The 27,509-nt window shown below is 39.6% G+C and overlaps 1 pseudogene; it reads right to left on the bottom strand.

The window, feature by feature from the left end:
- Positions 1 to 730: 730 nt before the first annotated feature.
- On the bottom strand, positions 731 to 19,761 carry LOC147509142 (immune-associated nucleotide-binding protein 9 pseudogene; annotated as a pseudogene).
- Positions 19,762 to 27,509: the final 7,748 nt, after the last annotated feature.

Below are 27,509 nucleotides of genomic sequence, written 5' to 3'. Positions count from 1 at the left end.
AAAAAATTGAAAAAAAATATAAGAACAATTCCTTATCAAATAAAATATGGGCATGGGATTTCAAGCTCAGACTACACCACTTATACTTTAAATAAAAGGAAAGAACAATTGACTCTACGTGAGGGTCGTGGACGGCAGGATTCAAACCTGCGCGGGCAAAGGCTACATGACTTCTAGTTATGATCGATAAACCACTCATAGTTAGTGAAAGCCACTTTCATAAAGATTTATTCATTAGCTATATGTATTTTACTAACTTCATCGAATCAACCGTGTTGGTACCTTTCATCACTCATTAGACATCAACGTTTAAAGTATGAGCAAAGTGCAAACTAATATACACTTCATAGGTACAAAGATAAGTGTCCAACAGGCCAATTATCTAGATTTTTTTTTTTTTTAAAAAAAGGACCGACTTGGTCCATACATAAAATCATTTGTGAAAATATTAAGTATAGAGGTCAAACTTGCAAAACACTTTCTAGCATAGGATACTTGACCGAAAGCAAATCAAGTAATCACTCCAAAGGTTTTCCCCACTAAAATGTATTGGGCGGACAAATATAAATAAATCACAATATAGCACATCCTCCGCTTACGGCTTGCTTGCGCGCAAAGATCTCGGTCTCCTTTTAAGCTCTCCCAAACTCTCTCTAAGTGCACGGATTTCATCATTAGATTTCATTTGTGCCGCTAGTGCAAACTTTTCGCCTTCAAACGTCGGCCGCTCTTACGCCAATTGTTGTTCAAGCCTTTGTGTGGTTTCCTTAACCTTGAGCTCAACCATGTCAGTTATGTGTTTCAGCTGATCTTTATATGACTCGTACATATGCTCCTTTAACTCCGAAATTTCCTGTTTAGAGTAACCCGCTAAAGACTCAACCTGCTCTCGTTGATCGCGCAGCTTCACAGCTCCATTCTTTAGTTTATCAAAGAACTCATCTGTATACGGCTTCCCACCATTTTCAGCTATGACCTTGTTTACAAGGGATAGCAGTTCTTTAAGCTGTTCATCCTTCTTACTTTCATCCCTGGCCTTGTTATCGAAAAGCACAACATGATTTTTGCACAACTTAAGAATTTCCTGTAAAGGTTTAGGGCACTCACGACCCAGATAATCTTCCAGGGTCTCGTCATTATCCTCAAGTTCATCACCACCAGTAAAAACAACAATCATGTAATCCACAATTTTCTCTCCAAAAAAGTTTTTCAGAGTTTGAATTGCAGCTTCTTCTTCCAGTGAAAAACGAGTCCTAACAGAAAAAACAGCAAGAACTGCATGGATCCCATCCTTAGCTGATAGAACGCTCTTTTACACACGTTTATTGGTTTCAGTTACTTATTTTCTTAAGTCCGAGGTCCACAGTCCAAAGTCCGAGGTCCACAGTCCAAAGTCCAAAGTCCAACGTCCGTTGTTGTCGTGACGCGTTTTAGTCAAGTTACCTTACTCACGGGATTGGTAGGATAGGTCGAGTAAGGGATCGTCCAAACCTTAGGGCACGGATAGGTTCACAACTGGAGTTACAACTTTAGGTGAGTAGGATTTTTAGGTTTCTTTTAGTTGGTTTTAATTAAAATAACGGTAATGCAAATAATATAAATTACTACAACGATTATATGTAGGTAAATAAAAGTAGAGAAACAGGGAGAGAGTTAATCATGCTCATGCAAGAATCATTTTTCAACAGTTTTTATTACTAAATCACTACATCTCTAGTTCGCCTCGCTTTGAGGAGACGACGCCGAGTATTGATCCCTAGTGCATGCCCACATCTCTAGGTCGCATTTCACTAGCATAAGGAGTTTCGATAATACCTCATCTCGGTATATTATTTTTCTGCTCTCGCACGCAGTTCACATCACCGGACGAATTGGAGAGTCATCGACACTGCAGAGTCGCGCGACATTTTAGATTCGCGCCGAGACTGTCCCCGAGCATCGAGCACTCCAACTTTGTACGATCTCGATCATTTTGGGACCGGATGTTAATTCTATGTCTAATTCCTAAGTAGTGATTCTAAAATATTAACGAAGTCAATCCGATTTTTTTACGAAGCAAAGATAACCCTCCCCGGGGGATTAGCTCATCATCATAGGAGGAATAATAAAACTTGTGTATACATTAAGTAAATAATTGCGGGACGTAAATTAAACAAGGAAAGAAATAACTTATTAAGGTAAAATAACTTATCAGATTAAGTCAATAAAACAAACAAAATAGCGGAAGGTAAGTAATCAAGAAAGAAATTTAACGTAAGCTAAAGCATTAATATGTCGGAAGACCTTCTAATGAAGGCTAAGCCTTCATATATATAGGCAATACAAAAAGTGACCCGAATATTTAAGATTTTGTTCTTTTGCTAATTGAATGGTTCGAAACCAAACTTTGTTTTCAACGGTTTTAAGTTTTTGTCCTTTTGCCATTTTAATGTTTTGTTTTTTAGCTTATGTTAATTCAAACCACCAGGTTTGAATTGATACGTGTTTCTTTCTTGACAGATGGTATCAATTTGAAACCATCAATTGCCACCTGCCTATGCTGACTCATCATGCCTTCTGGGCCCGCAGAGTGTGTCCACTTAGTGTGTCCAGTGGCGGCGCCGAAATTGGCGTTTTTACTACTTTTGTCCTTGCGCAGAGTACGTCGCCCGGGTCGCCATAGCAGCTTCACTAGCCAACGTCGGCACCTAGAATTACCCGATTTGAGCTTCGGAAATTTCCTGCCTCTTTATATGTGGGCCCTTCCTCTCAGACCGGTCTCGTTCTTTTTGGAAACTTCGCTCTAGTCGCTTTTTTGTTGGGCTTTACGGAGATTGAGCGGGAATTCCAAATATTCCCGTATTCTTGTACTTGGCAGCTTCACTAGCCAACGTCGGCACCTAGATTTATCCGATTTGAGCTTCGGAAGTTCCGTGCTTCTTCATATGTGGGCCGCCCCCGCGACCGGTTCTCGTTCTTTTGAAACTTCGGCTTCACGGGTCGAGTGGGAAACTCCAAATATTCCCAGTATTCCTGTATTTTTGATGCATGTTTTATCGCTATCTTCATTTTAATTGCGAAACCCGCAAAAGTATGCGAAAATATAATTATTACATGATTATTAAACACATAATTGACCAAAATGCTATGTCTCTCGGGTTTAATATTACAGTTTTGGGTGCTTATCACACCACCCCTCAAACAAAGACTTTGCTTGTCCTCAAGCAAAGAAGAGACATTAAAACGATAAGTGATCAAAAATGTGTTGTCCTAAGCTAAATCTTTCATTCGCAGAGTCGCGGTTGCATTGACCATATGCAACAAGGCCTTGAACCACTAGGAATTCCCTAGTGGACGAAGTTATAGCCTCGCGGAGAGTTTTCCGAGAAGATACTCACAAACTTCATTTATACTACAACGACTCAAGAACAAAGGCTTGTTTCTTTAATTAATCTCGTGTATCTAGACATCTCACTAGCAAGGGAAACAAGGATTTAATTCTTTCAAATTCAAGTTAATATACATACAATAATCAAACATCTACGTATGAGCATGCATGCAAAGGATCTAAATAATGAAATGTACGAAAGCAGGGCCGTTTCGATCCTTTGGATAACGCCCTTAAGTAGGTTTTCACGGTATGTGTCGAAACACAATTTCTCTTTATTTTTCCACTCAAGCTTTGCTATCTCCAAGCAGTCAAAATACAAGCACACGCTTCCTCACATACTCAATGACAAATGAGGAGCCGAGGTCGAGAAGTCACAACTACTACTTATTATCACACTATCCTATTCCTAATTGAGCTAGAGGTCTTTATTAGGTGTTATGGGGCTTAGGTGGTAGTGTAAAAAGAAACCGGAATGGAAAATTCAAAAAATGATAAGTATGAGAGAATAAGGTCTTCTAGATATTTATACTAGAGAAATCCTTTTTTTTTTTTTTCTTGCTTCTAACATGGTTTCCACACTTGGATTTTTCAAGCTTTTGTATTCCCTTTTGATTTGATCTTTGGGGAAATTCTAACCTTGATATTTCTTTTGATTTTGGAAACATATTTCTATTTTCTTTTTCTTTTTTTCAAACAGTAACCGATTTTGATTTGTGACAAGGTTTTTCTCTTCATTTTTCTCAAGACTTCATCCTATTTCTCATACTCATCATCTAGGTAGGCTTATTTATTTGTGGTTACTAGATGGGTAATGATTTTATTGGTGAAGTAGAAAGGATTAATGAAAGGTTCAAATGGGCTTAATTAGCGGTAAAAAAAAATTTTACAGTGCGAATTTTTGGCTATATCGATCCAAAGAAGGCCTAAATTCTCGCCTAGGATTTGGGTAGTGATCAAGTAAGTAGACGTGTGAACTTCTATTCGAAGAACTACTCCTCCTCGGTCATTACTCATATATCATACATTTGAGGCTTTTTTGGTTAGATTCTTACAGAATATGGAAACTAAGTTGTCTAACCTTGGGTCCCGTAAACTTATCGGGCCAGATACATTTAATGATAGTCGTGCATGAATGCTCATGAAAAGATGTAAAAACTATTGCATAATGATTAAATTAAGTTTCTAAGAACAAGTCCTAATTCGATGCTAGGGTGAGATTTCTAAATATTTTTCATCATAGAAAGAGAAACGAGAATTTGTCACTAAATACGCTTTATTTAGATATTAAGTAAACTATATACAACTATGCATGCCTAATTTTTGCAAAAGGTTCTCACCACCCCCAAACAAATGGACACTTTGGTCCCTCAAAGTGTTTAAGAGGAAGAAAGAGTATACCCGGTGAGGCTTTGAGCAAAAAAATAAAGTCGACATCGCCCACGAAATTTATTGTAACACACTATATATTATACATCATAAAAGTAGAAGCACACCGTTAGAGTAGCACAATCACACTAGGGGTCACTTATTTATTTCACATCAAAACATAAAACAAATATGTACATGCATCAACTCACATTGCCCCAAAATTGAACCGGGGATAGTCCTTCCTTGCCTCGCCCCTCAGAGAAATGCCATTCCTTTGCATCCCGCCAATCTATCATAGCTTTCCGTGACTTCACTCCACTTCCTTTTCTTTGCATTATCTAGATGAGCTATCATTTTATCATCATTAGGGGAACGAACGAACTTTCTTGATACCCTTGCATGTCCATGTCCGAAATCGCAAGGAACGAATTATCTTGTTTGTTGGACACATAGAGTCGACCTTTTTACCCAGCCTTTGAAAGGTGGCTGCAAACTCGTGGAAGTATGTCCTCACTATCCGCATGTCAGAATCGGGTGCGGTGATATAGTCTTGCCGAAAAGACCTAGCCTTCTTAAGATTCTCAATTACTAGTTCTCAGAATGTCGGCGGTGGTACGCTATCGGGCCAATGCATGGAATGTCTTACACGCTTCCTTTGATGCCGTGGAAAAATGCCAATCTCCCATGATATTCGTAAGAATAAATAACATGGCGCTTCCTACATTCATGGTCATACCGGCTAGTGGAATAGTGAATTCTCGCCATCGCCGCCTTCGCACGCTTCTTTGACGCGGGCAAGGCCATCGCCATAGCGGCAAGCAAAATCCTCCCTAGAGTAGTCATTAAGGTCATTCTCTATCATGTATTGATGGGGAGGTCCGGCTGGAGAGGAGGAAGGTCTAGAGCCATAGCCACCGCTGGCTCATAAAAAGCGGTCGGTCGTGTTTCCAATACGAGTGTAAATCCATTCAAAGGGAAACCCCGACAGTGGTAGATCTTCCATGTTATTATAAAAATAAACCGCCAAACCTGGGGAGTATGTCCGCCCCGTGTAAATGAGAGAGTTCCACCCAACTTGAGTGATGTAGTCCCCGAAAAAAGATGTCCATATGCCGGAGAATTCAACAATGAATGGAAGGATTGTTCGAATCATCTTTGAGCTTCCATTGTGTGAAAAATGTGACCTGATTAAACAAATATTAGAGCATGATGAGAATAATTACGAGAAACAATTTACCATACCTAAAATTAAAAACTAAAAAGAAAATGATAAATAATATAAAATTTCAAAATTTAAATGGTTTCATTGGCCCAAGTAACGGCTAGGATCCCGCTTGTGGAAGGGATCCGCTTATAAGATTTTCTATGCCGTTAATCCGCGGCAAATGTTCCGTTGCAACATTTTGCTTTCTCGCTTTGGTAAATCTTGGCGTGGTTCTCCATTATGAGAGTGTGATTTGCCAAGAACCGGTTGTGGCGGCAAAAATTGTGCTTTGTTCCTCTTCGCTTATTGTCCGCAGTCCCGAAATTCAAGAAGGCCGGGTGATAATAATGTTCGACGCTTTGAATAATGTCATCACCCTTGTTGAATTAAGCGAAGCCCTTCCATTGATTAAATACGCTGCATAATGCATTTTCAGTAAAAATGTTATCGGTGGAACAATCGCCGCTTTGGTCCCCGCATCGACATGGTTCTTTGCAACGCCGGGTTCCGTAATCCGCTCCTACATACCGAAAGTGAATGGTAAGAATGTTAGCCGCTCAAGAGGTGTATGAGGAGAACTGCTAGAAAAACCCCAATTTATCATGATAAGTGTTACAATGGTTGGTAAAGGAGCTGCTTTTTCCTAGCACGCAAATCGCATTCCGCAGAAATTTAATAATGCAAAAGTCATTGCAGTTAGTCCGCAACACCCGTGAGTAAATGGAGGAGTGGTTTTGTTATTTCGAAGTCTTAGATGTGCCTAGGACATTATGAGCTACCCATTGATCACAGATAATTGGTTCTTTTGTAAGGATCGCCGATAAACAATACGGTTCTTCCGGGTTGTATTCGCCGCGAAGGATAGTTGCAAACATCGATGCCGGATATTATCGAAAAGGTGAATCCTCGGAAGGTGTACTCCTTGGTTTGTAATAGGAATTTGAAGTACCTCGAGATGATTTCCATAGTCAATTCACGCCAAGATCCATTAGCACGGACAAAGAATTGTCCGCTTTGGAAATAACCGCTTTTATAAAATAACAAGACTAATTCTCCGAATAAAATGTTTGCTTATGGTGTAAAAGAGGGGTACCATCCTCTACGTAATATTTCAAAGTCAAAGAAAGGATGAAAAGACCATTTTGAAAAATTTTCCATAAAATTTTGCTCGTGCAATCTAAACTTCTAGTGAGGGCCATTAAAGATGGAGTGGTGAAAAATTATTTTGGAAACAGGGAAGTTAAATTTTTGAGGTGTCTATCCTTGGTATAAATAGGCACCCATCCGAAAAATGTAAAAGATAATGACGAGGTGTCACAGGGGTAGTTAGACCACGGTATCTTCTAAGATATGCTAAAAAGTGGATGAAGTGTGGATAAGAAGAATGGGGCATATGACAAGGAGTGCCCCTTTTTTTTATTTTTTTTTTTTATTATTTTATTATTATTATTATTATTATTATTATTATTATTTTTTTTTTTTTTAAACGTAAACGTAGAAGGACAAGGAAAACGAGATATATTATCACAATAGGATGTAAGAACGCATAAATGGTATGGAAACACAACATAATGATAATGATGACTTAACTACAAACCTAAATATTAGATAGAACTATATGCCACATTAACAACATGACTATAATAAAACAACCGAAAGCATGAAAACTTGAGTAGCATATTCAAGCCGTTGTCGCCAAACTTTTCTAGTGCATCCATGAATCTTGAGCTTGGAGTGATCCAAAAACGGATTGTAGAATAAGAAGTGTAGAGGGAAGAATATAAGTGAAATATGGAGGAAGAGTTGAACTTATTTATAGAAAGAAAATTGCCGCTTTTTCCTCGACCGTTTTCTAGATGTGGTCATGACCGCTTTTCGACCGCTTTTTAGATGTGGTTCATGACCGCTTTTCGAATCGCTTTTATAGATGCTGCTTTCATTATTGGTTTCAACGCGTGTTAGTTACGTTAAAATTTGTTGTTTAAGTATGACATATGAAATATATTTATATATATATATATGTATATAATTTATTACTACTAATATATGTTCCTACCTATATACTATAATATTAGATATAGCTAATATGTCAAAATAAAAATATTTTAGGAACTATCTCTATTAAGCTAGAAAGTACAAACACGTAAATAAAATGTCCGATATAATATTATACAAGACCGAATAAATAAAACTAGCTACCGATGATCCTCCTCGTGTCAGAAAGCGTAATCCTCGGGGCCGCGAAGAAGAACCGTGAGTCCCCGACGCCGCGGCAAAGACGAGCCCCCCGCGGATGCTAACCGCCCCGATATCACCAAGAGTATCCATCACCGAAAGCTCGAAATCGATGCTCGCTCGCCATGAACATTCAATAAACCGGTTCCGGGCGAAAAGCATACCGGCCCCCGAAATGTAGTCATGGAGGCTTTCATCTCCTCGCTGAATTCACCCATGCCGTCATCATCGATCGACTCGGGCGAAGTGGTCATATCTGTCCTTAACTCGCCTAAGGTACGCCTCATCGATACACCGGGCGAAAGTGTACATGTCTCTCGCACCACCGCTCACCGCACGTAGGGCCTCTATGGGTTGGGTGATCTTACTCATGGCAGTCTCATCAAAGTATGGTGGGTGAGAGGATCCTACGCTTAGCGTGTTTTGGCTGCCCTAGGTGCCGTGGGTTCCCAAGGGTCTTGTATGCATTTCTTAAACACCAAAGATATTCTCATATTGTGGTATAGGGAGTAGTGGGGTGGCGCAAAAAATCCCGTGATTAATCATGACTTGCGCTACTAGAAACGGCAAGGGGGCGTAACCTAAGAGTGGCATGTGTGATAATATCAAAAAGAAAGGTAACGATGCGTAGAAGTTACCCTTTCGCCTCCCTGGAGGATCCAAAGAAGGTGGAGGAAGGTCTTGTTGATGTCGGAAGGCTTCGAGGTGCCAATGACGCTCAGTCCCCACCATTGAAGTTATCGCTAGCTGGTTTCGCCGCGACCGAAATACCGATACGCCGCGATTTTCCATCGATGTTGTACTCTCCCTCGATAAGCGTGTCGAGCATTAGGTCGTAAGTCCGTGGGTACACGGATCGATCGCCGAAGTCAAATCCGGGGTCGACCAGTTGGAATGCCCGCGATCCCGGAGCAACACCGTGTGACTTCGCGGTCGCACACCCTCGACGGTGATCCAAAAATGGTCGCCATTAAAGCTTCCATTGTCGTAGAAATTTCATCACCAAATCCTTAGAATAAAGCCCTCCATTGGCATATAACAAACTCTCCCATCCTCTAGAGTGAATTTCGTGGATCAAAGAATGGAGCAAACATCCCGCTTTCAAACAAATTTCCAAAATTTTTCCACACAAATCCGTCGCTTCCAGCCATTGTTGATCTAAGAGGGAGGATGGCTATGGATTATTGATGAGGGGAGAATTGTGATGATCCGACGGAAGGAAATTTTGATCGAGCTGTGAGGGTCTCTCGCCACGAGACCCGGTTTTAGTGTGGGCCTATCTCGCGGCGACCGATGCGAGAGGGGCAAGATCCGGTTTTTAGGGAGACGAATCGTGGAATAGTGACGCTGCGTTATCGGGTTGGTTGGGTTTAAATGGGCCGAAAATCGATATTTGGGTTGGGCCAAAATTTTCGGCTCCCAAATCAAGCCTAAAGCCCGATTTAAACCTAAAAATCTAAATGCGCACTCCATGACTCGCTTGGGTCTCGAATTGGATCTAATGAGATATCGAAAATGATCGGCACGAAAAATTCTATCCAATTGTATGAGTCATTCTTGAAAGTCACAATTTTTTTTTTTTTTTTTTTGTAAGGGTTTTATTTACATACAAGGGAGATATAATGCGTGAAAACACTGAATGTCCGTGGAGTCACCATCTTAAATCGTAGACAACTATCATGTCGGCTCGAGATTAACCCAATCCAGCCGACCGTGGCTTCACCTCTATGTATTATGGGGTTAGGGGCGGATCGGTACCATCCCGACCCGGCGCGCTACGGTCTAATAAAATTGCCCTTTTTACATACGGCTATCCTCAAACCGCCCCAAGTGACTCAAAGTAACCAATTCTAGGGTTGGTCTGGTGGAATCCATTGCCCGTTTGTGTTCCAAGTATGCAACATCCGAGGTTTGACACGAATCCCTTGTGCAAAACTTAATGCAAAGGGAAGAGGTAACAAAATAAACATATTTACAAGGTGAGTCTTTTAACGCCGATCCTCAAGACGAATTGAGTCTTTTAACGCCGATTCTCAAGACAAATCGAAGTCTTTTATTGTCGATTCTCAAGACGAATCCCATCCCAGTAGGAGAAACGGCGCCGCGCGATTTAAGATTATCCCGCTGCAGCTGGTGTTAGACAAAAGTATACCTTAAAACCGCTAGTATCGGATAGGAAGTCGAGCGCCTAGACGTATGGGTGTTTGGCAATGCATACACCAGCCCATCCTTCGCAAGACGCCGCTTACTTAAAAGCAAAAGAACTACGACCATTCCCTATTCGTGATGAGTGAGACTTACACCAAATGATTAGCTGAAGTTCGCGAGGTAGAGAGTAGAAAAGGGAAGAAAAGGAAGGAGGTGAAATTTTAGGTACCCATCGCTTATCGAAAAGCACGCTTGCTCGTGGTTGCGTATCACATTTATAATCCGCTCAGAAAAGAGTTTCCGGACTAAGGTTCCGCCAGCAACCACACACTTCAAAGAACTTTGAGATCATAAGATAGAAGATGGCCCGGCTACCAAAATGGCGTGCACTCTATAGAAACAAGATTGAGTACGCCAAACGAAAACATCTAGTCGCTGTATAATGGGTTCAAGAAAGAAGAGTCCGCTCAACATCCGGGTGAGCGTAATTTGTGGTAATGTTTTAGGCGCTGTCCATTGACTTGAAATTCACTCGTTATCTTTTGATTAAGCAAAGAGATTGCCCCATAATGTTTCACAGCCGACCTGACAAATGAAAGGACCGCACCATCGTGTTTTCAATTTACCGAAAGATGTGTAATCTGAGTTGTACAATAAAAAACTTTTTGCCAATATTGAAATCCTTACGCAAAATGTGCTTGTCGTGCACTCTTTTCATATTAGCTTTGTAGGATTTCGAGAGATCATAAGCATCACTCCGAATCTCCTCAAGCTCATTTAATTGCAGTTTTCGCTTCTCACCTGCCTCGATGATATTGTAATTGAGGCTTTTGATGGCCCAAAAGGCACGATGCTCAAGTTCAACTGGCAGATGACAAGGTTTTCCAAAAACAATGCGGTAAGGAGACATCCCTATAGGTGTCTTAAATGTTGTTCGGTATGCCCACAAGGCATCCGATAAGCGGAGAGACCAAATTTCTTGATGGGTTGACGCTTTCTCCGCAATAGACTTTATCTCTCTCGTTGGAGACTTCCACTTGGCCACTTGTTTGTGGGTGGTATGGAGTAGCAACCTTGTGAGTAACTCCATATTTCTTCATTAAAACCCAAAAATTTTGTTACAAAATGTGTACCCCCATCACGATGATAGCTTTGGGAACACCAAAACGAGAAAAAAATGTTTTCTTTACAAATCTCACGATACCCTTATGGTCATTCGAAATTACATGCGAAAGTGCCTCAATCCATTTGGACACATAGTCTACAAATGACTAAAATGTATAGAAAACCTTGAGAAATAGGGAAGGGTCCCATAAAATCAATGCCCCAAACATCAAAAATTTCCACAATCAAGATAGGACTTAGGGGCATCATATTTCGCTTGGTAATTCGACCTAGGTGTTGACAAACGAATGCAAGCTACGCAATGTTCATGTGCATCGCGAAAAAGGGTAGGCCAAGAAAACCACATTGTAACACTTTGGCCGCAGTTTTCCCATCAAAATGCCCTCCGCAAGATTGTTCATGGCAAAAGGATAATACGCCGGTGTGTTCCCACCGGAATGCAAATGACGAAATGAGTTGGTCGGAACAATACTTGAAGAGGTAGGGTTCATCCCAAAATAATATTTTACAAAGCTGGATAAGAACTTTTATGATCGACGTGACCAAAAGGAGGGGACTTCCTCAAGAATCAGGTAGTTAACGATATCCGCATACCATGGAGATGAAAAATAGAGTACAAGTATTCGTCGGGAAGGAATCACCGATAGCTTCGAATCACTATCGATGTCACCAACCAGCCTTGATAAATGGTCGGCTACTTACATTTTCGTTCCTTTCTTTGTCTTTGATTTCCGTGGTGAATTCTTGTAAGAGAAGGATCCAGCGGAACAATCGTTGTTTTAAGGCCCTTTTCGCGAGTAAGTACCGAATCATGGCATGGTCAAGATATACTATGGTCGATGTTCCAACTAGGTAGGGCTAAAACTTATCCAAAGCATAGACAACAGCTAGGAACTCTTTCTCGGTTGTGGTATAATTACGCTGAGCGTCGTTAAGAGTTTTACTAAGCGTAATAAATGACAACGGGTTTGTCGTCGCGTCCGCTGGCCTAGCACGCACCAATAGCAAAGTCGCTTAGCGCCACACATCGCCAATGGTTGAGACCAATCGGGGGTTGAATAATAGGAGCGGTAGTCGAGCGTTTTAGTGTATCAAAAGCTTGTTTGCAATTGAAATTGAAGTCGAATCGCATCCTTAAGCAGAGATTGGTTAAGGGTCGAAAGCAACTTTAGAGAAATCCCGAATGAATCTCCTCAGAAACCCAAATAAGGGCCTAAAAAGGCACGGATATCCCGAATCGCGTGCGGGAAGGGTAGCTAAGAAATTTTAACAATTTTAGCTTTATCAACCTCTATCCCGCCTTTTGAAACAATATGACCTAGAACAAGTCCTTTGGTAACCATGAAATGACACTTCTCCCAATTGAGTACCAGATTTTTCTCCTCGCAACGCCAAGCTAAGACTTTGGCAAGGTTGGATAAACAATCGTTAAAGGAATTTCCGTAAATGGAAAAGTCGCCCATGAAGACTTCCATATAACGCTCCACCATATCACTAAAAATGTGAAGCATGCAAAGTTGAAAGTGCCCGGGCATTACAAAGACCAAAAGGCATTCGTCTCAGAAGCAAAGGTTCCAAAGGGACACGGAAAGTTGTCTTTTTCTTGATCGGGGGATCGATGACAATTTGGAAGTATCCGAATAGCCATCAAGAAAACAAGTAGTAAGCATGACCGCTAAACGCTTCTAGCATCCGGGTCAATGAATGGGGAGAGGAAAATGATCTTTACGGGTTCTCGCATTAAGTTTGCAATAGTCAATGCAAATTCTCCATTTCAAAGGAATGCGAAAGTGGAGATGCATTCACCATTTTCATTTTGCACAACCTGAATGCCGGACTTTTTGGGAACAACGTGGGACAGACTAACCCACCACTATCCGAGATAGGTATATATGATACCCGCATCAAGTAAACGAGAACTTCCTCTCTCACTACTTCCTTCATAGCGGGATTAAGGCGGCGCTGTGGTTCTCGTGGATGTCTTTGTGCCGTCATCAAGATGTATAACGATGCGCGCATATGCTAGGGTCTATTCCCTTGATATCATCTAAGGACCATCCGATAGCGGAGCGGTGTTCACGAATGACATGAATCAAACGCGGTCTCTTCGTCAGAGTCAAGTGAGCAGAAATTATTATAGGGTGACTACCATCGGGATCGAGATGTAATGCATTTCAAATCAGGGGTAGAGGTTTTAAACCGAGTTGGAGGATTGGGGATCAAGGATTCGCGAGGATCATCTCTTCAATGGAAAAGAGCTTAATCCGGTTCTTCCGAATTAGTTTGCACCGACGATTAGGGTCAATATAGTGGTAATCGACTCTAATAATGCATGGACATCCCTTATGTATGAAGTCATCGCCAAACTCCGATTATCAAAAGAAAGAAACCGTGTATCTCGTCTGGGGAAAAGAGTTTATCAAATAATCATGTTCCGCACTATCAACCAAAGCTAATCTCGCCCATTATAGGATCGGAAATTGTTTCATTATTTTGAATACGCTGAAGTTCGACAGAAAGGTTCCCGAAAAGACAATGTCATTGAACCATCCCGACAATTTATGAGAGCGTTAGCAGTTGCAAAGGAAAGGACGCCCCAAGATGATAGGGATGGAGTCACAAGCTACTTCAAAGATCTAGAATGACAAAATCAACCGGATAGTAAAAAATCTTGGACCTTTACTATAACGCTCTCTACTATGCCTTTTGGGTATTTGATGGAGCCGATCCGCGAAGCTGCGAGTCATATTGGTAGGTTTCAATTCATGAAGACCTAACCGCTAAATAAGTAGTAGGAAGTAGGTTAACACCGCACCTAGGTCTAAAAGCGCAAGCGGTATATTTGTCGCCCAACGCATGGTGGTACCGCTGGTCGACACGGTCCTTGTACTTTACCACACCATTGGTGGTAGGTAATCGAGGGAAACCGCCGCTGAGGAACGCTTTGTTGAGGGACATTCGTGACGCCGCTTGGTGGTACACATGTCCTTCAAAAACTTGGCATGCTTTGGCAAATGCTTTAGCGATCTAGGAAAGGTAAGTTTATGGTCAAATTTTTGAAGGTTTCACGGATCTCATCAAAATGTTCGCCGTGGTTTGTTCTTTACCAAACGGGCGGGAACGGAGCTTTGGGGACGAAATCGCCGTATAGGGATCGCTATCTTTTCCCTAGGACGAGGTGTAGATTTTGAAGGTACAACTTCGTCCGCTATAGGTTGGCGAGGTAGGAGTTGGAAGGACGCGGTCGTGACTTCCGTCGATTCCTCGTCCGCATAATGATATATTATTGTCGATGGTTCGCCGTAACTAAGAGTGGTAATGGCATTTACCTCACCTCGGCTTTGATCACTAGGTCCCGTGCATTGTTGAGTTCAAAGGCAGTGTTTGTAGGCTTTAGGGGTTGAACCTTGGCCAGGGAACACGCCTTTTGACTTTTATCCCGAGCTAACAGACCGAAGAGACCGCTTGGATAGAAGCTAGGATTTGATTCCTGTTGATTCATGTATGTCGAAAGTTTCAGCCGCTTTATCGGGCCGTGGATTGTACCAAAGGGAGCGGCAGAACTAGTTCACGGTTATTATTCACGGGTTGATTTTGGTAGCCATATCCTTGACTAGCGGAACAAGGTTGCGGTTGTTTTGGTATCCCATATTTGCGCTGTTGGGAAAATTACTTTGCCCTTTGCTGAAATTGTGGAGGATTCCCTTGACGATAGGAATTGTAGTTCGCGGGTGGTCGATAGAACGCTGTTGCCACCGAGGAGCTTGTTGTTGGACGGGGGTGCCCAAGCTAAATTCGGATGTTGTCGCCAAGGTGCATTAGGAATGTTGAAAGCACAAGCCTCTTCGTAAGGTTGGGGAGGACACTTTCGTGATACCAAAGACAATAAGAATCGGCGTTCAAGACTTAAGCAAAGAGGGCATGGGGAAGCGTTGGCAGCCATGACCGCTTGGGTTTTTGTTCATTTACTTGTACCGAAAGAGCATCGACCTTTTGTTTAAGGTCCTCGATTAGAGTTTTTAATTCGGATCGGGTTTGACCTCAACATAGACGTAACTTTGGTAGGAGTGTCTTTAGAAGATCTAGAAGAATCGTTTCCCCAATGGGTGCTTCGTGAGGCCTGCTTCTCAAGAAAAGTGTATGCTTCAAGAATACCCTTGTCCATGAAACAACCGCCGCTCATGATATCTAATGTTTCCTTTTGATGGTCGAGAGACCATTAAAGAATGAACGGACTAATACAAATGTCGAAGTTGATGATGGGGACATTCGAGAAGTAGATCAAGAAATCGCTCCACGCTTCGAAAAGGATTCCCGGGGTGCCGGGCGAAAAGAATTGAATCTTTTGAAGCATTTCTGTAGTTTTCTTCGAGTATAAAACTTTATCATGAATGCTTGAACAAGTTTGGCCCATGTGTCAATGGATTGGCGGGCGCTTTGTCCGGGCGAGCCAAACCGAAGCTTTATCGCCTAAGGTGAAGGGAAACAACCTAAGCAAGACTTGTTCGTTATAACGGTCGGATGGCGAAAAGTGGTGACTACTTGTTGCATCCGGACGAAGATGATTGTATGGTTTTTCATGGTCTAAACCATGGTAAACAGGTAACAAACCGAAAATGTTTGGCGGAATACTGAAAAATCACCTACAATCGCGATCGAAGTTTAATGCGAGAAGCGTGTCCTTCCCCAGAAGGCGATATAGAAACCGAAAGGGTTTCTCGACTGTGAGATTTTCTTCAGCCATAATTAAAGGGGATAATGGAAACGGAGATGTTTGACAAGGTTGATTTACGGAGGAGGAACTATGCCTAGGAGATAACATAAACAGTTGTTTTTTGTATTTTCGACGATGATATGTAAGTTCTAATTCCTTATGTTTACCAGACCGTAGTCTCATACAAATATGAATTTTAATTTAGTGCTCATAAGGAACGAATAATGACTGGAGTTTTTTAGAAGTTAGGAAGGAGGAAGTTGAAGCACGTCTTCCCCGAAATGCTGCTAACCTCGAAAGCGAGGAAGCTAGGATAATCGCGGTGAATATTCCAAAGAGCCGTGTTACCCGAGAGAATCGAGGGAGGTTGTTCGTGCTAGCACGCTCCTTTAATTAGGCAACCTCAATTTTTTTCAAGTTTCCTAGGCAATCGATGGAATAGGATGATGATTTATGATGGTGTATTATGCGGGTGTTATTAAGATGATTTAGATGAAATTTTTAATTACTATGATTTTTTTTTAATTTTTATTTTTTAATTTTTTAAATTTTAATTTTTTTTTTTTTTTTTTTTTTTTTTTTTTAATTTAATGATTAGTGTATTATGGAGACTTGATTACTAAATATGCAATTAAAAAACGATAGATGCCAAAATAGAAACTAACTAACATATACTAGTTTACGCAGAAAAGTCTACCCATGCAAATCTATATTACCTATATGCGTAACTATGTGTAAGTTATATACGTGAGTTAGGGAATGTCAAGAACTAACTCATGCAATTTAATACCGCGATGTGAATTGATGTAACATACACATACAAAAATATTCTAAGCAAGTGGTTTGGTGCTACGATATATCAAAATATATATACGAATCATATTAATTGTGGTTACGTGAATATGTGATGACGAACCACCTTTACATGCACGTAGTTCTCATTCCAACATACAAATATACGAGGTAAAACAGGTTATAGCAAATAATATCCTCGACAAAGTTTGAGGAGTTTAAGAGTTTGAAACTCAAGGCCCCCGCGATTCCTCGTGATAGCGATCGACTACTCCCCAAGCTTATGCTTACTAGAAAAAACAGACCAAAGAGCCCAAAAGAGTAATCGAAAAGGAAAGTGGCTCAGACTGAAAACCGGAGTGTTGATACTCCGTGTTAGTTTCAAGGTGCTTACTAATTCAGCCTCGTCCGAGACTCTTTTGTCCGTTTAGTACTTCAAAATCCTACGGAGTACTTAGACTGCGGCTAATGAAAATAAACAAACTTGGCTCACGCTATTTGTTAGTAGAAAAAAAATTACGGTAAAGAGTTAGTATTGTAAATGTAAATGAAAATTAAAAAGATGATGAGGTAAGGGAGGGTTTTTTATGGATGTATTCCAGCTTATTACGTTAAGTCCAGAGTCCTTCGGCGTGCGGCCATTTTGATAAAACGCTTTTTTACACACGCTTTATTGGTTTCAAGCATTTATTTTCTTAAGTCCGAGGTCCACAAATCCAAAGTCCGGTCCATACACAAGTCCAAAGTCCAAAGTCCAACGTCCGTATTGTCGTATGTTTTAGTCAAGTTACCTTACTCACGCTGGGATTGGTAGGATAGGTCGAGTAAGGGATCGCCCAAACCTTAGGCACCGGATAGGTTCACAACCGGAGTTACAACTTTAGGTGAGTAGGATTTTTAGGTTTCTTTTAGTTGGTTTTAATTAAAATAACGGTAATGCAAATAATATAAATTACTACTACGATTATATGTAGGTAAATAAAAGTAGAGAAACAGGGAGAGAGTTAATCATGCTCATGCAAGAATCATTTTTCAACAGCTTTTATTACTAAATCACTACATCTCTAGTTCGCCTCGCTTCGAGACGACGCCGAAAGTATTGATCCCTAGTGCATGCCCACATCTCTAGGTCGATTTCACTAGCATAAGGAGTTTCGATAATACCTCATCTCTCGTATATTATTTCTGCTCCCGCACAGTTCACATCACCGGACGAATTGAGAGTCAGTTCGACACTGCAGAAGTCGCTACAGACATTTTGGGTCATCGCTACGACCGTCCCCGAGCATCGACTCTAACTTTGTACGCCTCACCATTTTTTGGGACCGGATGTTAATTCTATGTCTAATTCCTAAGTAGTGATTCTAAAATATTAACGAAGTCAATCCGATTTTTACCACGAAGCAAAGATAACCCTCCCGGTGGGGATTAGCTCATCATCATAGAGGAATAATAAAACTTGTCAGATACATTAAGTAAATAATTGCGACGTAAATTAAACAAGGAAAGAAATAACCGTTATTAAGGTAAAATAACTTATCGTATTAAGTCACAAAACAAAATAGCGGAAGGTAAGTATCAAGAAAGAAATTTAACGTAAGCTAAAGCATTAATATGTCGAAGACCTTCTAATGAAGGCGAAACCTTCATATATATATAAAGCAATACAAAAGTGACCCGTGAATATTTAAGATTTTGTTCTTTTGCTAATTGAATGGTTCAAACCAAACTTTGTTTTCAACGGTTTTAAGTTTTGTCCTTTTGCCATTTTAATGTTTTGTTTTTAGTTTATGTTAATTCAAACCACCGGTTTGAATTGATACGCGTCTTCTTTTGACAGACAGATGGTATCAATTTGAAACCATCAATTGCCACCGCCTATGCCGACTCATCATGCCTTCCGGGCCCGCAGAGTGTGTCCACTTAGTGTGTCCAGGCATGCTACTAAATTGGCGCTTTTACTACTTTTGTCCTTGCAGAGTACGCCGCCTCGTCGCCATAGCAGCTTCACTAGCCAACGTCGGCACCTAGAATTACCCGATTTGAGCTTCGGAAATTTCCTGCCTCTTTATATGTGGGCCCTTCCTGCACTGGTTCTGTTCTTTTGGAAACTTCGGCTCTAGTCGCTTTTTGTTGGGCTTTATTTGAGATTGAGCGGGAATTCCAAATATTCCCGTATTTCTTGTACTTGGCAGCTTCACTAGCCGACGTCGGCACCTAGATTTATCCGATTTGAGCTTCGGAAGTTCCGTGCTTCTTCATATGTGGGCCCGTCCCGCACTGGTTCTGTTCTTTTGGAAACTTCGGCTTCACGGGGTCGAGTGGGAAACTCCAAATATTCCCGTATTCCTGTACTTTGATGCATGTTTTATCGCTATCTTCATTTTAATTGCGGAAACCTGCAAAAGTACGAAAATATAATTATTACATGATTATTAAACACATAATTGACCAAAATGCTATGTCTCTCGAGGTTTAATATTACAGTTTTGGGTGCTTATCATTAGCCAAACGAATACAATTCACAATCTCTTTGCCCACAATGTCAGATCCCACAGAAAAATCAAAGAGACCTGGAGTATCAATAACATTCAATATTTGACCATCTCTTAAAATAGACCTCTGTAATTCACAAGTACTTGTAACACCAGATGAACTGGCCCGTGACTTAAAAGACTTCCTTCCAAGAATGCTATTCCCTGTAGCACTTTTCCCATTACCAGTACGTCCTACTAAAACCAAAGTACATACATCACTAGATGGAGCAGTCAACTCCCAATCATCATCTATTGTACTTCCACCCATCTTATAAAAATCAATTCTTTATCTCTATGTATTGAGATCGCGAGTGAGCGTGTGGTTTTTTTCAATTATCTGGATTTATCCTCCACAAAAAGCAACTTTTTTTACTCTGGATTTTTAAAACCCAAAAATAAATTCTAGCGTGATTAGAACAAAACCCCAAAAAATACCTTTTTAGCTTTTCCGCTAAAGAACTGTTTCAGCGAATTTTTCAGTTGCAACAAAGCCTTAACTTTTCTACCTAAAGTATCTAAACAAAGTAGTATTCAGTAGACAAAGAGAGCAATTGAAGTATAAACTTGAAAGTTTTGATTTTTAGAGTATTAAAGAAGAAAAAACCCAAAATTAACCAAACCCCATCTAAACAAACTCCATTAAAACAAACCCCACATTATAGCAAAATGAAGCAAACAATTCACATTAGAAAGGTCTAAATTTTCACTACCCTTCATAGATCATATAACCAACACTAAGAGAACAAAAAAAAATCAAAAATTTAAACACCCCAAACCCAAAACTGAAAACACACGAAGCATAATTTGCAATATACCAAACCCCAGACTATAACAAAACCCAAAATTAGTAACAATTTAAGTCATAATCAAATAATTAAAATACCTGCCAATAGGAATTCCGAGATAAAAACTTAAGAAATTATGAGATACCCGAGCAACAATATGGAAATTTGGATACCTGCTGTCACACCCCGAATTTCGAAAGAATTTGGAAAAACATTATTTGTCCCCGACTCTTCGATCTCCGAGGTGTGACGCACTCTCCACTTCCAAAAACCCATAAACAGTTTAAATATGCGGATAATTAAAAACCAATAAAAATTTCTATTATACAAAAGTCCTATTCATTTCAAAAATTCTCAAATACTGATTACTTACAAATCTCCTTTCAACAACTCTTTAATTAAAATTACAAATGAAAATACAAATAATATTGCCTCAACTGAAAAACCTATATCACCTTAAGGAAAACAAAACACATCCCGAGATGTAATGCTAACGAAACCACAAGCAAAGAAACCAATCTTCTTCATCACTAAACCTGTCAAAACTTATCAACTATGTTCATTGAATGAATACACCCGGTAAAGCAAACATGCAATCGGTTCAAGATTATAAAAATGCTTTGGTGTGAGTAGCTCTAAAATACAACATATAATTATACATATATATACACAATCCCTACGGCAGTTAGTTCCTCCACCGAGGTTTTAACTTTCCAACTACTAATACAACATCCTTAAGATAAATAATCTAGGCAGTGTAGTTCCTCCAATCGAGGCTTTAACTTCCAACAACTAATACAACATACCATACGCATAATAACAAGGCATTTAGTTCCTCCACGAGGCGCCTTAGGTTCTAACTAAACTACTAACCAGCCAAACATATACAATCATCTATCTAGAGATATATCATTTACCAACATATTACCATAATTATATTATTAAGGATTTCTTTGCGTGTCCCTAAAATTCACGTCAGATCTATGTCTTACCTAGTTTCCCCGGCTACCACAATCACTACCTACCCAACAACATGTACATCCACATGCCTCCCCTTACATAATGAGTCACTTCGTATGCGTAACTACCCCGAAATGGGATGCCGCGACACCGTAAATCCTCACACGGAAGCCAAATCTATGTAAGTACTGCCACTATTCAGCATAAAATATCACGCGTCATCGTTCTATTTTGCGAACGGAATAATCAAGCCACTATTCGGCTACGCCAGGAGGGCCATTCAGCTTTACTGAAACGCCAGAAGGGCCAATCACATCTTACGCCTGAAGGCCATTCAGCTTAACTGAAATGCCAGAAGGGCCAATCACATGAGTTGTGGTAGCTAGGTTCTAGGATTTTCGTTACGTAGTTTATTCAAATGTCATCCATTAATGACTCATAATCATTTCTACTATATCACGTGCAGGTCAATTACCTTATTGCACTAAGCCACAATATTTAGAAATATCTCAATTATATCTCATAACCACTTTCATTCTTTCACGTGCCAATATATTATTGCACTACACCACACTCCCGTGGGCAAATATTCACCAATACTATACTACCTCATAGTAGCATCTCACATATATAATAATGGAGCGTTTATATAAATTTCTCCAAAATATTGCATTAATATAAATATCCCAGCATATTATATCATGTCACAATTACTTCAAACGTAACGCATACATTTTATAAAGCAGATTAGAATATAATGTCTCCTAACATCTCAATATCGCCACGTGTCAAAATACACAACATCATCATCAAATCTTTCTTAGATACTCGACAACCAAATATATACAAGCTTCCACAAAGATTTTATTACTACATATGTCCCTATAATATACAACATAAAACGTAGCACAATTAGACAGTCAAAAGTCCACAATCAAAGCCCAATATGTATATGCTTTACATACTACTCACGTCAAATCTAAATTAGATAATGACCATCCAAGTTATATAATATCGACAATGTTTTATTACTATATTTGTCCATACAAATCAAATATGTGAAAAACTGGAAAAGTCAACATTCCACAGTCAACGGTCAAAGTCAACGGTCAAAGTCAACAATCAAAGGTCAACAGTCAAAGTCAACAGGTCATGGTCAAAGTCAAACTGTCCTGGTCAAAGTCAACATGTCATGGTCAAAGTCAAAGTCAACAGGTCATGGTCAAAGTCAAACTGTCGTTTCCATGTTCGACAAACAAAAGGTCATAGCCATGGTTCATGGCTAAGGTCAAAGTGCATGGCTCATGCTCTCGTGACTAAAGGTAATGGTTCGGACCTAACCGCCAAGCCCAAAACCTTAGAACCCGAAAAGTCTAAAACCAACTTATTAATTCTAACCCAAAATGGGATCTATATTAAATTATATGGATGGCCCAAGCAATATTAGAAACGGGCCCAAAAACAGTTAAGTGGTTCGGTCCAAAAATTAAACTGAAATCGGCCCCAAAAACTTAATTTAAACTGGGCCCAAACTAAACTTAATTAAAATGGTCCAAAGCTTAAAAGATTAATATCGGCCCAAAACAGAAAAATTGGATTTCGGCCCAAAAACTGTAAACTGAACTGGTCCACAAAACAAAGGCTAAAAAGAATTGGTCCAACACAAAACCGATGTGGGTCCTACCCGATTAAAATACCACCCAAAACCAACAACTAATTAATGGTCCTACCCAACTAACCAACCCAAAGCCCAACCATCTAAACCGCCCAAGCCCAAACCGTCCACGCTCATCTTCTCCAACCGCCACCACCGCCACCCAATTTTTTCCGCCACCCACTCCCATTCCATTAAGTCGGTTAGACTCCCCATCCAAACCCAACCAACTTTAATGAAAACAACAAGCCCAAATCGTCCAATCCAAACATCACAAAACTAGATCTAGGAATTTCTTGCCGCCATTAATGGTCGGGCTTCAAGCTTCCAAACAAGATTCACGCCTCCTCACTACCCCCATACCTCAAACCGCCAACCCACAATACCAAAAACACAGTTCAAACAACGAAAATCACAAATAAAACCCAACCCCTCAATTATCCGCAAGAATGGCGTTCGAGCGCCATTAACTTCTTAATGAGCTTCCAAATGCTCTATGCTAACCACCAATCTTAATCACGGCTATATCACGAAGTTCAACCCCCATCAATTCAACCCAAAAAGCCCAACCGCCGGGCGCCATTAAGCCTCGACTTCGAAGCTTCGAAAACCCGACATCAACCAACGAAGTTCAAACAAATAAAAACATCATAGTTCAACCCACAAGAAATCAAAAAAGAGTATAAAACAGAGAGAAAACAAGGAAAATGACGATTTCTCTAATGGGGCTTTAACCGCCGCCCATAAAAGCTTGGACGGTTAAATCTCAATTTCGATTTCCGAAGTTTTAACAACACCTACGTAAGCGCCGAATAATGAACAAGAAAATTTAGTGAAAACATAGGACAATAAAACGGTTTACAGATTCGGTGAAATAGCAAAATAGCTACTCACCTATATGAACGAAATTTCTAAATTTTTCCGAAGTCCGAGCCGTCGTGCTCCACCTCCGTGAAATCCAAATTTTCATCTCGCCTCCATTTTCATTATTTTATTATTCTCTCAACCCTATTTTCCGAAAATGTGTGTTTATATACTTGGGTCCTAAACCCAAGCCTAACACTCAACTTCGGGCCCCGAAACCAGTGCCCACGGTCTCAAATCGTCCAAATAATTTTGAAAATAAATAATTAAATTAATTAATTAAATAGATAAAAATATTTTTTTAAAATCACGCTATTACTGCTAATGTGAAGATGAGAATAAATATTCTCAATTGGAGAGAGAGAGAGAGGAGAGATATATATAGAGCGAGAGAGAGAGAGAGACTTACTGGTGGTGTGAGACAGACAGGAAATCGCAAGTTGCAACCTTTTTTTTTGCATTTGGTTTTTGTATCGGCGGCGCCAGACAAACTGATGAAGTTTTGGTTGTGTGTTGATTTATTTTTCAACTTTCCTTAAAACATAAGCCCGTGAAATATCTGAAAATTTTGGCGCATTTAGTGAAAATTTTGGCCAAATAACTAAAATGGGGGGAAAAAAAACGACAACATTTATCAGCGCGCACTTACCCTAAAGAAGACCAGCGACGTATACGGAAGCGTGGCCGATGTAATAGAAAGCGTAGCCGATGTTATAGCTGTTGCTACCCTTTATAGGGTTGCTGATAAATATTATCATTATCGACGCTTAAAAACGTAGCTATTGAACTTTAACAAAATATAAACTATTTTCTTTACAAAATAAAACATGGAATATCTTTACCAACTGTTAAAAGCGTAGCAATTAGTGCCCTACAATGTACACTACCAAAATTTATTTGCTACCCTTAAATTCGTCGCAGATGCTGTATATCAACAACAGTTTGAAAGCGTCGGTAATAATATGGTCGCAAAAGGTCCCATCTCTTGTAGTGACTCCTCCATCCTGAGGGACATAGTCATCGTTATACAACCTCCTCTCTCCACCTAGGTCGTATATGGCCAGGTCGGCATTCACCCAACCGAACTCCTCCTTCAGATCAGCATAAAGCGATCTAGGCCCCACCTCCTCAACCATCGTCTCCAGTGAAGAAGATGATGAAGCCCTATCTCCACTACGAACCCTAACTTCAACATCATCTCCACTCAAAGTTCTCTCTCTCCACTGATCAACCTCAACTTTCTCACTCAAACTATCACTGGTAGTAGACATTACGAGTTCAAAAATAAACAAAAGATCAAATTTTGCAAGATCAAAAGACGCACCTGATACCAAAGATTGGATTTTTTTTTTCTTTTCTTTCTTTCTTTCTTTCTTTCTTTTGCTCTTCTTTTTCCTAGATTGACAAAATAAGGAAGTGAAACACCTTAACATGTCAAAACCCCTCAGCTGCCAAAACCTCAAGAGAATACAAAACGTTCCATGTTCCCACATAACACAATCATTACTCGCCCACAAATCGCCGTGATTTTGGGCCCACGAATCCAGCCCAACAGTTCCAACACATTTTTCAAAAGCCAATTAAACCTACCAGTTGTCCGACACGTGTTTTAAAACTTTATTTTACCCTTCCCTTTTTTACATCACACTGTCCAAAGAACGGATAAAATAAAGGGGGTTGTGTAAGTACCCTCTGTTCTGCACTACAATACACGTGTCCACATAACAGGTCGTACCAATCCATCAGCTCATATCTATCCATCAGAGCGTACCAACGACCCAGACTCAGGTCGTCCCCAGCATCAGTTACAACCATTTATAGAAGCAAATCATCTAGCACAATCTTGGAGCTCAGTTAACATACCAATCAATAAGACATTTACTTTGTAACAGCAAGAGTAATGTCAAATCATCAAGATAGCACAAAATATGGATCTACACTTGATAACGACCTAGAGCAAATAAGGAAGGTCAGCTCAAACATCTATAAATAGAGAGAGAGATGAACTACGTAAGGCTAGATTCAGGTTTACCCCTAGAAACTTGATACGCAGGAAACTCTTATCCCAAGAAGAGTGCAGCCATTCCCTATCACAAAAATCATAATGTCGTTGTTCAGTAAACACCAAACCTCTACAATTTGAATTACTATCATTATTCGCACATCAGGTCATGAATTAAACTGACTTGGATGAGTACCAACACAGTCTGGAGCAAACAAATTGCCTATAAACTTTATCAATATTTAAGGAGATTATTTTATTTATACTCATTCATGGTTCATTATTCACCCTTCATTAGATGCCTCAAAGTATTATCTATGATTTCAATTAGTACATAACATTCTAGAGTTGCCAAATTATATTTATTTGTATCTCCAGTATTTATACGTGCATGCAATACCATTTCATATTGATAGTTGAACATGCCATGCTAGACTTTTCAATTGAATCGTTCACTCCAGTTGGAAAGTCTCTTCCATTCCTTACACACGAAAGAGCAATGTAAGTCGTTAAAGTCCTGAGCTGGGGGCTTCATGCCTCGCTAATTTGTTATCCCGCTACCACATAAACTCCAGTACTTGAGCGACCAGATCGGCTACAGTCTGCACTTGACGTTAAACACAATCAAATAACAGCTAATACACATGCATCATTTGATACCCATGTTGCCATTATTTCTTTTATTCCATAAAATCATCGTCCAATATAATATCTTAAGAGTTTTTGCATATCAGACCGTTGAAAATATTATACTTAAAAGTTTCTTGATGTTAGCTCTCTCTATTTAATTGTGAAATAGAGTTGCTTGGTATTTGCCATCTCAATCTCAATTAATATTTATAACAGCTGCCTATCACATTCAAGTCTTGCTTTGGCATGAGCGTTACACTATGCTTTGTACTTTTTTAGCTTAAATAAGTACAAATTCATATATGTTAATTACACACACCACCCATGAGCATTACACTATGCTATGTATTCCCAATTCTTGAGATCCAGTCCAAGTTTGAGAACAGGTACGAGAGAAAGATCTTGAGCGACCTGATCTCCAGCGACCAAATCAAGCCAATACTAACAACCCGCACAAAGACTATATCAATGTGTTAAAGACAAAATTTAGTTAAACTAACTATTTATGCGTAAACACAAATAATCAATTAACTAAATAAGTGCTTAATCAATATATATTCCTACTCTCAATTCATTATGCAATATATAAAGAGTATGGATTCGTTCTACTCATAAACCATCAACACATAAATAGAATTCAACTAATCAAACAAAAAGAACAATGATGAGAGTAATGATTAAATAAGTAATTAACTTTATTGATCTAATTTAACAATAGTCTAATATTCAAAATGAATTAAATTAACAATATTTAAAACTAAGATTATGAATAACTAATTATCAATTTAAGACAAACTAAATGAAATGAACTAAGTAATGGATTCCAAAAACTAAAATTACTATTCTAACTAATTTATTGATAATTCACTAGATAAACAATAAATTATTGGTTCTACAAACTGAATCTATGAAAAATAACTAGATAAAACTAACTATTTGGATCTAGCCTAAGTAAAGCTAAGTAAAAAAAACTAACTATTGGATTCTCACTAACTAAAAACTAAGTATCTTAAGAGCTAAGTTTTTCTCTCTTCAAATAGAGGAGACAAGATCCACAAATTCATGCATGAGCTGAGGAGCCATGTTTTGGGCCGAAAAATTGAGCCCAAAATCTCATTACT

This window comes from Coptis chinensis, chromosome 3 (genome assembly GCF_015680905.1).
Source record: "Coptis chinensis isolate HL-2020 chromosome 3, ASM1568090v1, whole genome shotgun sequence".
Lineage (NCBI taxonomy): Eukaryota > Viridiplantae > Streptophyta > Magnoliopsida > Ranunculales > Ranunculaceae > Coptis > Coptis chinensis.
This window is presented reverse-complemented; position numbering and strand designations above follow the sequence as displayed.